The following is a 13,621-nucleotide window of genomic DNA, read 5'->3' on the forward strand; positions in this document are numbered from 1 at the left end:
ATCCGTGGGTGACCCCATAGCAAGAAGGCAGCTTCTTGGTACGGCCTGGGTGAGGGGGTTAGGAACCACCCTCCGGTATAGTCCTTGAACACCGGCTGGTGTTCCCCGTAGTGGTTAGTAAGCAGTTCCGTTAGTGCACCACACCTAGGTAGTCATAGTTGTTTGACGTAGTTGCGTTGCCGACCATTAGAGTGTTGTTAGGGTCGGGTCGCTGTTGTAGTCAGTTTAGTTTTGTGGGTGCCATCTTAGTCTCACTGAGAGTGCAGAGGGAGGCTGTGTGTTCCTTGTTATCCGCAGGTGTCGGGGAGGTGCAGGAGAACCGGATCGGAAGTGGGAGTGTCCCGGTGAGTATCACGCTCGATTCCCCCTTTTGGTTAGGCCCTCACCGGCAGGTGTGCGAGGTATTTGAGGCGGGACTAGTCCTGGTCTCAAGTGCCTGTAGTCCCCCGTGCCTTGGCAAGAGCAAAGTGAGGAGGCAGTAAGTGAGCTTGGACTGACCGTGTCCTCGTTCTTTGCCGTATACTCTGACAGCCCTTACCTGGTAGGCACGGCCGTAATCTTTGTTTCTTTCTTAGAGGGACGTGGTTGGAGGTGACAAGGGTTGTGGCTGCGGATCTGCTGGGATCAAATCGCAGCTGGGATATCGGAGGCGGATTGGAGGTGACCATCGTTTACAAGGTAAGTTCTTTTAGGGTTGCGTCTGTCCTGTTTCCCCACAGGGGGCGCCACATCTACACCCCCACCCACTTCATCACCTCCCCCTACCAATCTACTCTTACAAGCCAACCCTGATGGCCCGGTCACTATCAAAACTATGCAACTGATGTTGACTCATGTAAAGATGAATTGGTGTCGGATATGCGCTCTTCCATACATGAAATTAATGCGCAGGTGACTGAGCTCAGCGAAAGAACCTTGCAAATTGAGACGAGGACAAGATGGAGGAACTTGTGGCATTTTATAACGATCTCATCTCTTCCCATGAGAAGCTGGAGTGTCAAGTCCTTGCAATGTCTGACAAGCTGGCTGATATCGAGGACCGTTCCAGGTGGAAGGATCATAAAATACGGGGTGTTCCGGAATCCGTGTCCAACCCTGAGCTCTCAGATTTCGTTATAGAGCTTTTCTTACTCATAGACCACATCCACAGACTTCCTAAACTGAGGTCTGGTATGGAAGCAGTCCCATGTAACACGCTTATGGGTATACTTTTCTATCACATCAAAGAAAAGATCCTGAAGACAGCCAGGGCACCTGCTTTGGCAGGATTCCTCTGGAAACTCCAGCTCTGCCCTGACTTCTCTACAGCTACAATTGCCAAACGAAGGTCCTTCTAAGCCATGACAAAAGCCCTGCAGGATCAGGAGATCCCCTACTGTTGGGGCTTCCCAGTGAAATTTATAATACAGCACAGCAACTCTACACATATAATAGCTGCGTTGGAATATGGAGTCCCACTTTGGAAATCTTGGTATATCCAGCCCGGCCCCCCAGACGCATGTTCAGAGGGAATGGTCACGTGTGGCTGTAGACTGATGGACTGCCTCTTTCTCTTTTCTTTAGATTTGCCACACCTCGATTCGACCCGCACTATGGCCTCTACCGCCTCTATGGTATATCTGAACACTCGCTCGTGATCGTCTCTGTGACCCTGGCCTCCTGCCACCCTTGAAGTTACTCCCAGTTGACACACCACCAGTTACTGATTTTGCTGGATGTTTCCCCTGTAACCCCATGTTTGGGGTTATTTCTGTTTTTGCTTTGTCCTGTGTTCCTTCCCCTCTCTTACAAATCCCTACCCCAGACCCCGCTCCTGTTCCTGGTAAACACATCCCACATCTACCCTCAAACTCGCTCCGTGAGCCCAGGATGAGGACCTGTGTTTGGTAAGTTCATGCCTTCCCATGGTCGATATAGCTTTCCATCATGACCCAGGATGGTTAAATTCTTAACACTGAATGTGAGTGGGCTGAATTTCCCCAACAAATGCCGCCTAGCATTCTCATTCTTACACCAACAGAATGTGGATGTAGTAGCTGTCCAGGAAAACCACTTTCTGGCCAAGGCCCCCCTTAAGCGCAATGAAGAGGCTCTGCTGTTTAGCTCTAAATCTACTTTTACCCTAAACTCGAATTGACAAACTGACTTATCCCTCTAATTCTGTCCCTTATACATTCAGAACAGGTCTGCTTCATTCTGGGCGAGCAGGCAACAGATAATACACATAGAGCTATTAACATTATTGAGCAAGTCAACAAGGCAGGCCAAGAACTGCTGATCATGTCGCTGTATGCCAAAGAAGCTTTTAATTGGGTCCATTGGGGTTATATATGGGTGGTCCTGGCCCGGTTTGGATTCAGTCATGAGATGCTTAACTCCATTCTCGTGTTGTACACTGGACTGTCTGCCTGTGTCTACAGTAACGGCTTTATATTAGAAAAGTTAACAATAACCAACGGTACAAAGCTGCGGTACCCTCTCTCCCCTCTTATCTTCTTTCTAGCCATCTAACCCTTACCCAAACAGATTCGACCCTCCCATCTGTCAGGTATTACTTTGGCCAGTACTTTATATAAGTTATGTCTCTTTGCCGATGATAGTTTGTTGTTCACCAGCTCGAAGTCTTCGTTACCAATCCTACACAATGTGCTACATAATTACAGCAGAACTTCATACTATATATTGAACACCTCTAAAACTGAAACTCTCTCTATCAACATCTCAGATGCGTGCCTAGCCTGCTTGAAGGTGGGTTTCCCATATTCCTGGAAGTCCTCCTCCTTGCCGTTCCTTGGAATACTTCTTACGCCCCTTATCGACTTTAAGATCGATGCCAACTATGACTTATTGCTGTTGCATTTGACTAATCTGATGAGGTCATGGATGTTTCATGAAGTCTCTTGGCTGGGCAGAATTACTGCTTTTAAGATGTCTCTGCTACCCAAAATGATGCATTTGTTGTGCACACTCCCCTTCTCTCTCCCTAAAGTGTATCTAGATCAACTACTCTCCCTACTCACTATCTATGTGTGGAAGGTAAACCACTGAGGCTCGCCTACTCTACTATGGTTCTAAGAAAAATAGCAGGCGGATTGGCCCTTCCAGGAACCAACCATAGTAGCCCAGCTGCGGGAATGGTCCTTACCGGATCGCCATAAGCTGTGGATAGCCTTGGAAAGGAGCCTTAAACACGACTTCCATGTAGCTGACCTGCCATGAATTCCTAAACTATGGTGTCCTCTGTTTTCTGAGCACCCCAAACTCACAAGAGGTACTTTGACAGTTTGGGCCAAAACTCTAAGAGCCAAAGATGATATAACGCTCCCCACATCTAATATCTCCCCGCCTGCCCTAGCTAAGCTCATTCCAGACCTTAAACTCTCCCTATGGGTTACCAAGGGCATTACCACTATTAACATTCTCTATTCTGATCTCAACATCCTATCATTAGTCCTTTTGCAGGAGCAATTTAATTTTCTGAACTGCAATTCTTCCTCCATACACAACACCTTTCCCTATACCAACCTGCCCTATACCGCTGGCTAAATTGACAACTGGGGCAAATAGGGCTGCTATCTCTTTTTGTTATATGTTTGTCACAACAGACAGCGAGTCCCTGAAATCCTCCTTCCAACTACTCTGGGAGAGGGATATTGGGCAGGAGTTTGACTATACCCAATGGGACTATATTTTCCACACTGCCTATTGAATATCTTGGGACCTAAGCCATATGGAGATAATATTTAAACTAATCCATAGGCTCTACATGACCCCTGCTAAGTTCCACAAGAAGTGGCCCTTGCAATCCAAGGTCTGCTGATGCAATTGTGGGGCAACCAGGGGCATATACCACATATTATGGGGATGTCTTGTTGCCTGCTCCCTTTGGTCTGCAATCATTTGCCCTAGTGTTGAAAGTTACACGAATGACCCTTTCTGTCACCCCAGATGTGGTGCTTTTCCTTCTCTTTCCACCTCAGGTCTCTTCTGGAGATTGCTAGGTGGTAGGCACCATATTTATTGTAACTCTGGCCAACATAGCTAAAACGTGGAGGGCCCCCTCTCTCCACCCCTTTATCCAAAGTTATCTCCAAGGTACAATTTAATTTTGAGATGAAGATGCCCACTACTCCACCACTGACTCCTCACCACTCACTGGTTTCCCTGTCACGAATTTGTATCATAGAACCCAAACTCTCATAGTCCCCTCCGATTACCGAAGGCCTTCTCTCTGTAGGAGCCCTTGCTTACCTCTCTTGGTTTGGTTATTTTTGATACTCAATATCCGATTGTCTGTTCTATAATAACTGTGTGCACGTCTCCCCTGTTTATCCTCCCATTCTGACCCCCTTTCCTATATGTTCCCTATTTTACATTTTGATTTCTGTAACCTTTTAATCGAAAAACCATAATAAAACAATTGTTGCTAAATAAAAAAGTATTTTAAAATTGTGTGTGTTCTATTTATTTTTACACATTTGGTATAGAAGGAAGTGATCTTAGGGACTGTCTATTTTACTCGTATCATTCAAGTAGCAAAGTTGCTACGTATGTATTCCAATCTAGGTAACTACCCTAGTCCCCCACTACCAAGGGGATTGAGATGAGTCCCAGTGTTTGTCAGTGTGGAGCTGGTAGTCTCTTGGAGCATGCTTATCTTCTGTGCCCCCCCCCCCCCACCCCCCATATAATTTTTTTTGTATTACATAGTGCAGCATCTATGGTCTGAAAGGAGGTGTCCTTCAATCAATTTCAGTTCTCTAAAATTTAGATGTGACATTTAACTGTACCCAGACCACAGATGCTACCGATTTATTCATTCTTAAAATTATTAGTTTGATTCACAAAGCATAATACATTCATCTGACATTCATGGTACAATTCTGTCAATGTGCCATCTGGTGGTATAAAAATGTATTTCAGGTAATTAAATATACTATGGCAAACACATTTGTCACAATACGCTGTATTTCCTTAAACACTCGATGCACATAGCATGAGCGAAGTTGTGCCATTCTAAATGTTAGTTTAACACTTGCTACATCTGTATGTTAGCAAATTGGACCTTTTGCGCTCCAAATGTTTAGATGTCATAGAATAAAATTAGTGGAATATTTTTGAAGGTTGAATTAATTTAGTAAAAGCAACTAAGGGAAGTATCACAAAAAAAAACTAAATGTATAAAAATGTTTTATTTCCATTTTTACCTATGTACTGCCCTGAAATGAAAACATTATTTCCTTGACTGGGGTTACTAAGAAACCGTTATATGTCCCTTACAAAAATCATATAAAACTTGCTTGGGTTGACTAAAGAAAAAAATCCTGGCTAGGCAGTGTGAAAAGGCAAATAAATTTTGTTTTGTGACTTCCTGAATTAGAAATTTGTCATGGATCATTGGCAACGAAGGGGTTACTAGTCAAAAAAATTAATATTAACCTTTTTTAATTGCATTTTTTTTTTGCTATCAGAGCATAAATGAAACTGAAAAATAGTGCTTGTTGTTTTGTGTGGCAGCGATAAGAAGAAGAACAAGTTAGTATTGATATAACTGATGATGGTGTTGGTTTAGGCAAGATAAGATAAACTAATGTACTGTGTGGAACATTACCAAACCATCCACAATCTCCATTACATAGCATGGTGTTGAGTCCTGTTTCATGTGCAAAACAATTTACCCCAGATGTCCCCACTATGTAAACAACAGCCATACAGTATTACAGGAAGGTTGATCCAAAACTGTTTGTGGAATCTTACGTACAGTCTGAGATGTAAACCTGTGCCGGATATGCAACTGGTAAACATTAACACACTTGCACAATTGCAGAACAAGGGAAGACATTTATCCAATCTCATAACTACTAGTGACAAATGAACCATAATATATATATTAGAAAAAGGAGTGCACACCGCATAAAACTATATTGGACCCAGGTGCCATCCGGCACATATACTAAAAACAACAGAGGGATGGATGCACAAAAAGGGTAATTTCAAATAGAAGAAAATCTTTGTTGCCACAATAGACTGTTATCTTTGTGACATGCTAATATAAGAGCTTATATATATATTTTTATGACATCTGATACAAATTTACAGATTCATTATTTTGCTATAATAAATATTTTAGAAATAAATAGAACTTATTTTTCAGTTCAGTTAATTGCATCTCCTAGTAGCTATTGATAGATTGTAAGCCTCAATCTTTTGAAACTACCAATTATTAGGTATACAAGGTAGATTGCTATTGGTTGAGTCGAGTTACTAACACCCGCAAATCTCTCAAAATAGTTACCTAGGACCATATAGGTTCACTGTTCTCTGAGATGCAAATGAAGCCTGGGTAAAAGGAAAGTCAGTCTGAATGTAAAAGTACAGTGCATGTATAGTAGCTAAAGAATTTTATGCCCTTAACCTTACACAAGTTAAAATAAAAGCTATATTAGACAGGTTATGGATAACCAGTCATGCATGAGGGCAAATTGAGCTTTTTACTCTTTTTGTAAATGTCTTTACATAACTATATTTCTTTTAAAAGTATGATCCAGTAATACGGTAATCTTCTTCCTCAATTATTTAAAGTAATCTGAGTTTGTGAAATTTTACATGTCAGCTAAGCTGCCTTCCAAAGGTTAATGGGTCTCAATATATTGACGGAAACCAAGCAGTTTTCAGAATTAGTATGGTCTGTATACTTTAACCTATTCCGATTATATGAGAAGAAAATGTGAGCGCATGAGACGTGTATGCATGTTTCTTCACTGCTGAACTTAATCTTTAGGTGGGAAGTGAAAGCAAAAAGCACAAACCACGGAGGCCTCTGCACCAATAGAGCAACATATTGTGGTATACGCGAGAAACCTACAATAAGCCAATTCAAAGTGAAAACTTCAAAATAGGTTCTTTGTTTTTTGCCAAGTAGAACTTAAGTCTCACATTAACACATCAAATAATTACAGTAATGTAACTCTGGGCTGCCCTTCATTCATACCAGTTTATTCTGGGACCTGTTCAGTATATAAACTGACTAACTCTCAGACATTTGCACTTGCAATGTTTTTGGGTGTCTGGGTGCTATTGAACTACAACTCTTAGCATGCTGAGCCAGCAGTTGTGTTAATGAAATAAGCTGTGCTTCTAGATAAATAATGAAAGCGCCTGTCAATTGTCTGGTAAATAGATAACGCTTGTGTAGTAACTGTGATACTAAACACTTTCATTTTTCATTCCAGTTAAGCTTTTACCCATTTGTTAGTGTAATGCCTTTAAACTAAAATATATTTTTTTATGTAATTTTCAGATTATTTTCTTTTAAAAAAATATACATTGACTTGAGAAATTAAGCTGAATATCATGCAATGTTGTTTTCTACATATAATTATTTTACTGTATGACCTTTCTGCATATACATGCAAGAATGGTTCTAAGCATAATGCTGTCTGATACTGTGCTGTCTCTTACATCTAAGGCTGGGTACACACTGCAGTGTTTTCAGCAGTGGGTCAATCAAACGATAAACGACCGTTTAGCCGGATATTGCATTAGTGTGTATGCTCCAGTGATGAACAAAGATCGTTCCAAAGCACAGATAGTTTGATTTGATTGTTCAGCAGAACATCTCGTTCAGCTATGGAATGACGTCCTTCCAATCCTGCAGTGTGTATGCACCCACAATCAGGATCTCCATAGAGTCTACAGAGTTATCAGCTTTTCAGCTGATGGTTATGACAGATGAAGAGCACAGATCTGAGGGTAAATCTTTTAAAACATGTATAGTGTATACGCCTGAATCGGCATGCTGATCAGGACTATTCTTTTTTCAGTGCAATCGTTGTAGATAATTCATTGTTCAGAAAAATTCTGTAGTGTGTACCCAGCCTAACACTGATGCATACATTTCCTCTGCATTGGCTGGCAGTTGTAGGGCCATGCCATGCCAATCACCACAGGTATCTACCGTCTCTCTCTAAATCTCACTTGTGACAATGTACTTAACTCATCAGGGGCGCACGCAGGAATGTCAGGGGCGGTTTCCCTCCCCCCCTGACCCCAAAAAAAAAACAACACGAGAGAGAGCTGCTGCGCATGCGCAGCAGCTCCGTTTCAGCAGCGCTGTCCTATACAGCAGCCGCGGCGCTGTCGAAGAAGCGTCCGCGGCGGTGCTGTATTGTATCGGTGCTGTATTGTATACAATACAGCACCGCTGCGGACGCTTCTTTGACAGCGCAGCGGCTGCTGTATAGGACAGTGCCGCTATGGTGGGCGCTAAGTTAGCGCAGGGGGGGGGGTTTCTGGAGACTCAGAAACCCCCCTGCTTGCGCCACTGCTCATGGTCAGCATTACTCTGCATAACTCTTCCTTATTCAGTGATAAATTACATTCATGTTCCCACATAAAGGAGATTTTTAATACTTGGTACTAAAATGGGTATTTGTTCAGTATCAGGATGCATCAGAGTGCAGGGCACCATTGCACCTACTATAGAGAAACCAGATGACTAAAGCTTTATCTTAGTATGTCTATGCTCTAGGAAGAGAAGAAATATCTTGTTTAAAAATGTGTCTCCTGGTTTAAATGTATTAAAAAAAAAACTCACAGCGCATAATATGTATTAGTGGAATAATTTTTGTACTGTAGTAAAACAGTGGGCACTCATGTATTTGGATTCAAATTCACAGTTAGTTCTCTTATTTTAGATAGAGAGGTATAGTAATGAAATAATGGTGTAATGCTCATCCTGTGTTTGCCATTTTCCTCTAATGTCATAAACCAGGTCTCCCCAAGGCTTATTTAAAACATTTACAGTAAGGTAGTAAATATACAATATGTACAACATTATGCTATGTAAAGAGGGAGTCCAGCTTTAGAGAATCCTATTGTACAAGCAGATTTATTTTCTTTTCTTTGTCTGCTACATTAGATAAACTCAGTTTGTGCATTGTATCCACACAGCAGATCTTTAATCATATCTAAGGCTAATGAAAGAAAAGAAAATCTGCTTGGACAACAGAGTTCTATTTCCATAAATGCAACTAATTGTCCATGTAATACATTCACAGGTGCACACCCAAATACTGGCTTTTGGAACTGCTAACAGAAAATCAATCTACACCCACCTTTGCAGGTCCAACTGGAAATGCAGTAGTCTAAAGAGTGAAACCATCATGTCAATGTTTATCCTAACACCGCTTTTGGATTTAATGAAACTGTTTCCATTTTACTCCTAAAATACCACTTTGTTTAGGCTCATTCATGCCTTAAATTAGTCATGAGAGTGAGGGGATGTTGGGATTGTCTTTATTACATGTGTCTATATTGTATGTTTTAATAATTTTATTATATTTGTGGAAACATACCTAGACATCGTTTCCTGTGTACAGTGCACCTGGAAAGTGAAAGGGTTGTCCCATAGAAAAGTATTAGGTGACCGTTATCGCCTGAGTAACTGTAACATTCCCATCCTTTTGCATTGAGAAAAATAGACTTGCAGCTACACAGGAATAAATGTGCTTTCTCTACCCTTGGTTCTCACTTAAATAATGCTAATAGATTTCCTTTTGGAATGTTGGTGGTTGAGCCCATCCGCACTGAGCAAGGAACACAACTAATCTGCTCAACTCCTTTCGCCATAAAACAGGCCTGGAAATCTATATTTATGCTACATCACATGAGCATTCACGTTTTTAAAGGGGCCCTTAAAGTGTCTGCACAGAAAATAATTTGCTGACTGAATTCTGCCATATGTTGTATAAATAAACTGCACTGATAGAAGCTTTGTAGTAGTTGTCTGGTTGTAACCCTGATATAAAAAAAATGTTGCAATGTCATTTTTCTTTGCTCTCAAATATGAGGCACATTGCACAGCTGCGGTAGGTGGCATGTCTGTGTCACATTAGGTGACGTGCCTGTGTCATGTTAGATGGCATGGCCACTGTACAATGGGCATTGTCACACACCCTGGGGCAGAGGCGGACCTAGCGAGCTATGGGCTCCTGTGCAGGAAGGCAGGGAGGAGGGAACCGGGGCTCCCGACCCTCTGCATCTTCCATGCAGTGGGCCCCATTATCTCCATAGGCCCCAGTGCGCAGCACCTGCTGCACCAATGATAGTTCCGCCATTGCCCTGGGGACATATCCTGCGCTCTAAAGTACTAGGCCATCCCCAACACCACTCCCATCATCTAAAATCAACATTAACTTGCTGCGGGCACCAGGGACACGCCTTTGGTGCCCACGGTATCCGCTCGGGACATACCTCCAAACTTCCTGTGAGTCAGGACAAAGGTGCCAACTGCAAGAAACCCGGAATCGGGACATCGGGACAGTTGGGAGGTATGTAGAAAACTGACATTTTAGAATGCATGCAAAACATTACCCAAGCATCACTTACAAAAGCATGAACATATGTCTAAAAACAGAGGGCCTGATTCATTAAGGATCTTAACTTGAGCAACTTCTTATTTCAGTCTCCTGGACAAAACCATGTTACAATGCAAGGGGTGAAAATTAGTTTTCTGTTTTGCACATAAGTTAAATACTGACTTTTTTTTCATGTAGCACACAAATATCAACTTTCAATTTCAGTGTACAAATAAGCTATCAAGTATTTGTGTGCTACATGAAAAAACTGTCAGTATTTAACTTATGTGCAAAACAGAATACCAATTTGCACTCCTTGCATGGTAACATGGTTTTGTCCAGGAGACTGAAATAAGAAGTTTCTGAAGTTAAGATCCTTAATGAATCAGGCCAGGAGTCTTTAAATAAACCTGTGTTTTGACTTATGAGTAAGAGAATGTAAAAATCAACACTACAGTTATTGTGGTTAATAATATTCTTATCTATGTGATTGTTTCATTTATACTAAAACAGGTACAGAGCAGAGCAAAAAGTGAAAAGTGAGAGAAGGGGAAAATCCCAGAGAGATTATGGTACAAATGAATACATCGCTAGCTGCAATACTGTAGAGTCAGAAAAATGAATTCAGAAACATTTTCACTATTAGCTTATTTTGCTGTAAATACCACTAAATTAATTTAAGTCACCATCAAACATACTAAGCAAATGTTATTCCCTTAATTATCCACATACTAATACACAGGGTGGTATGCTCCAATGTAAAGAAAAGAGAAAGTGATGTCTGTCAACTGTTAACACAAAGAAATGACAGATCAATCCCCTTTATGAATGTGCTTTTTATTATATGGAAAACTGTCTTTTCAATGTCACAAAAAACAGCTTGGTATAATAATTAAAGACACTTAATTTCCTGTTGGTGGGGAAGTGCTGTGATGTGGGCAAGAGCAGGACTGTTACTGTGACCGCGGTGAGGCAAAGGGAGGGCTGCATGGGGATATACTGTTATAAGGAGGTAGCAACCTTGATCCTTGGAACCCGCTGGGAAAATGTAACCAGGGTGTCACCTATTGCTACATCACTGAAGGTGTAAAAACCACAGAATTGACATTCAAACTTAAAAAATTAAGATCAAAACCAAAATTGAAGTGATAACAATGTTCAAAGGACTCACGGCCCCTCAAAGTCACCATAAAGAGATAAGTAGATGATATAGACCAATTGTAAAGCCATACTTGCCTACTTTTTAAATCTGTACTCCGGGAGATCCCGGAATACAGGTCATGTGACAGAGGGTAAAGGGGGCGTGACGACGTCATTGCGTCACTAAAGCCCCGCCCTCACTAAAAATACAGAAATTGAGGTATTAAATATGGGGGAGGGGGCTTAATGATATGATAAAGCCCTGCCCCCCGCTATTCAATGCTGTGAATGTCGGCATTTTATAGGATCCAGAAGGTCCGCCTATTCTTATGGGAGTCCGTAAGGACTCCCCAAAATTCAGGAGCCTCCCTGAAATTCCAGGAGAGTAGGCAAATATTTGTAAAGCGCTACGAAATTTGCTGGCGCTATATAAATTAATTTTGATGTTGAAGACAGTAGTTTGAAGTTTCCTGAAGCTTTTTATGGTATTGTGCAATTTCTATGTTATTACTGAGTTTGCAAAAAGTTGGGTCCAATAAAGGAATTGACAATTAAAGAAAATAGTAAAAAAAAATATATACAAATGATTTAAACTAATGTATTAAATGTTTACACGCTACTAATGCTTTATACACAGAATAAATATTTTTTAAAAAAATTATATTAATCTGTTATTAATCTGTTTTGCCCAGTATGAGCTGTCTTAAGTATTCTTGTGTATAAATGACTGTATGCATAGCAACTAGGCAAACTGCTTTATCCAAGAGTTTAAAAGTTAGAGTGTTTGAGTAATTTCAGAGCTGTAGGTAGTTGTTGAGTGAAATTTTTTGCAAGACTTGTCAATCTTATTGTTGACCTTTTTGTCAAATATCTTAATAGCAGGGTTTACATTGTTAGACGGTTAGTGGCAAATGTGGGGTTTCTAGAGGGGGGTTTCCAAATGCCTTGATGTCAGAACAAAGCAAAAAGAAACCTGCTGCGATAATATTAGCATTAGAAATGTAAAATGTATATAAATGTAATAATATATAATAAAAAGGAATGAGGCTTAAGGTGAGCTGTACATTGATGTAAATACCCAACATTATCATTTGCCTCCTTTACATAAATCCATTTTCACATTCTTACCAAATGAATTTAATACTTTATAAATACTTATATACAAATAATATTAAAATAAAAAAATAATGGGATCATCTCTGGTTATAAAATAAATTATACAAAATTAGAGGCCATGCTGCTTCATGTCTCCCCTCGGGAAACGGATCTCCTCCAGACAACCTTCAATTTTAAGTGACAAAAAAGAAAGATTAAATGTTTGGGCGTTTTCCTCACCTCACGGTATGACCTCCTCTTTCCTGAAAATTTCCCTCCCCTTTTTGCTAAGATGCTCTCTGACCTGACCTCCTGGAAACGCTTCATTATCTCCTGGCTGGGCAGGATCATAGCAGTTAAAATGTCTATTATACCAAAATGGCTATACCTCTTTTAAACATTGCCGGTCGCAGTTCCTGCCTCCTTCCTTTCCAACATACAAAAATCCCTCATTCGCTTCATTTGAAATCATAGACCCCCATGGATCTCAGCCAGCATTCTCAAAAGGCCAATTTCTTCTGGGGGCAGAGGCCAATATTAAACTATATTACCTGGCGCCCACTTTTCACACATTGTTACCTCATATGCCCTCCCAGGCTCCACCTCCTGGCTCGACATAGAATCGGCTCATATTACTTTGCCTTATCTTCCACCCTTATGGGGTCTCTCCCCTGCACATCGTCCTCCTGCATCTAAAATGCTCCCTACTATCAAGTTTGACATCAAGCTATGGAATTTTTACTCCTTTAAACTGAAGCTTACCACACAACTATCCTCTTAACCCCCATCTGGCACAATCCAGTATTCCCTCCTGGACTCTCCGCCGCGAGAGCTCGCCTTTGGTCTAAAGCTGGCCTTAAATTTCCGATAGACTTTTTCAAAGTAAACCACTGGCTCCCACTGGCGGAACTTCAACGTCACTCCCCATCCCGCATACTTAGTCTGTTTGAGTTTTTCCAAATTAGCCATTTTCTGCGGTCCCTTCCACCTACTTATGTTTTACGAGACCTAACCCCCTTTAAAGATCT

The sequence above is a fragment of the Mixophyes fleayi genome, chromosome 3, assembly GCF_038048845.1.
Source record: "Mixophyes fleayi isolate aMixFle1 chromosome 3, aMixFle1.hap1, whole genome shotgun sequence".
Classification (NCBI taxonomy): domain Eukaryota; kingdom Metazoa; phylum Chordata; class Amphibia; order Anura; family Limnodynastidae; genus Mixophyes; species Mixophyes fleayi.